The sequence below is a fragment of the Capricornis sumatraensis genome, chromosome 7, assembly GCF_032405125.1.
Source record: "Capricornis sumatraensis isolate serow.1 chromosome 7, serow.2, whole genome shotgun sequence".
Lineage (NCBI taxonomy): Eukaryota > Metazoa > Chordata > Mammalia > Artiodactyla > Bovidae > Capricornis > Capricornis sumatraensis.
In genome coordinates, this window is record NC_091075.1 from 80,545,989 (window position 1) to 80,548,485 (window position 2,497).

Below are 2,497 nucleotides of genomic sequence, written 5' to 3' on the forward strand. Positions count from 1 at the left end.
CAATTCTTTGGCGCTCAGCTTTCTTCACAGTCCAACATTCACATCCGTACATGACTTAGAGGTAAATCTCACAGTATTTGATGCTTGTTAGAATGTGAATGTTATGGTGAAATGAGAGAGAGGAGTTCCTGGTACCTGTCTTATATAGATTCTTGGTTGTGAGGTTACTTGTCAGACTTTAGAGTCCTTTCTCAGTTTGTCTAAGGAGACCCTTCATTTTTGCATGAAAAGAATTGACAAGCTGGAGATCATGGTACACTCACAGATTTTGCCCTTTAATTAGGCCCCTGTTGCACATCTACTGTTTTTTTTTTTTTTAATGTTCCTTATTGTTTAACCATTGCATGGGATTCATTTCTCCAACCCTCTTCTGTTATGATGGGAACTGGTAAAGGTCTGTGGTTGCAAAGCTCTATAGATGGCTAGCCTTTGCAAATGGGAGAAGCATGACTCATGGCTTTCTCAAGTGTGACAGAATTCTTTAATTTTTCATTAAAGGATGTAAACAGTTTACACAGTTGTCTGAATTTTCTAACAGAGAAAACCAAGCAGACAAATTTCAGAAAAATATGAAGTACTCTTTTGGCATGCCAGTGTATTTTTCTTTTATGCCCTGTGGAGGACCATGAACGAATACTATAATAAGAAATATAAAACAAAAATGAAAGCAAAGCAATAAATAATATAAATATAAATATGTGGGTAATTTTTTTATTGTATTACATCAAGGACTTTTAAAAGCACAAAACAAATGAAAGAAATCACAAAAGATGGTTAATTTATATCCCTTAGAAAAATTTCTGTATACAAATGTTCATCAAATCAAATGTAATGACAAACTAGAAAGAAAAAATATGAATAAGAAATTTGACAGAAATATAGTCTAGAACCTTAAGATCATATTCTTTAAAAAATAAATCCACAAGAAAATTTTAATACTTCAGGACATAATTTGGAAATAACTCACAGAGAAATACCAATAGCCTTTAAGTATATTGTGACTACCATTTGTTTTTCCTTGAACCCTCTAGCAGTTCTTTTCTTGTCTTCTGACACCACGCCATGAAGTTCATTTGAGGACTCCCCTCTGCACCCCTGACCCCAGTGGTGAACCACATATTCTAAGCTCAAGCCAGTTAATCGTTCAGGGCTGGGCATATGTCCTAAGACGATCCATTCAATTCCTAGACTGTTTCTGGGGTCTGCCTATAAACAAGCTTTCCCACCGAACTTGAACCCAAGAATATATCATGTTTCAGTTACTGCAGTTATCTTGCCACTCTGAGAATAAAGTGTACATATAGAAGAAAGAAGAGCATAGCAAGTAAACAAATAAAAAAAGACTAGGAAAGGATGACATTGTTTGGAGTCTAGAAATTCAGCTGTCCTTGGAAAGTAGTTACAACCTTTCTACAGAACAATATGTTAATATTAGCTTATATGACTCAGAACATATGTTAATACACTAAAAGGTTAATAGAATCATTTTGTGTATATCTGGTTGATATAATTAGTAATCCTTTTAATTTCCTTTTTTATATTCCATTTTATTTCCTAAATTTTTGTAAAATGACATGTATTTTGCTCTTTAATTTTTATCTTTTTATATTACTTTTATATTTTGGAAAAATATATTATTGTTAATTATATATTAATTATATTAATGCTAATTAATTTGTATGAGCAACATGACAATATAGATGAATTTAGTTAGACTTAAAAAACATTTATTCTCATAGATATGGTAAAATTATACAAGTTATCCATATTGTGAAGTTTGAGGATACATACTTCTGGACTGCCAATTCTGCTCAAGACTTCTGACATCAACTGCAAGTTTTGGAGGTTACCATAATCAGTCTAAATTTGAGCAACACAGCACTTGCTGAAAGCCAGTATACTCATGATTTCAGATGACTACAGGGAAAGACAATATATGAAAATAACAGCCAAAGGAAGAGATGCATAGGGCAGAGTCTGGGAGGGTTCCAAATATGAAACTTCTATTGACTTCTGGAAAGATCTACTCTCCAGGTATTGATGGTGACAGTACACCTGAAATATTGTCAAACAGAGTTCACCTGAGTTTCAATGTCCAGAGTTTTTGCTGTGGCTTTGTTACATGGGTATATAATTGATTGATTGATTGCCCATGTGGTTAACTCAGCCACCAGGTAGATTATTCTGCTTGGACTGCCATAACAAAATACCACAGACGGGATAACTTAAACAACAAAAATTTATTTATTCTAGTTCTGGAGGCTGGGATGTCCAAGATCAATGTCTTGGTAAGTTAGATATCATTTTGAAGCTTCTTCTCCCAACTTTTAATCACCATCTTGCTCTGGGCTCACAGAGAAAGAGCTACGTGATGTCTCTTATAAGAGCACCAGTCTCATTAGACCAGGGCCCCACCCTCATGAACTCATCTAACCAAAATTACCTCCCCAAAGCCCCGTCTCTAGATACCATCAAGTTGCGGTTTAGGGCGTCAATA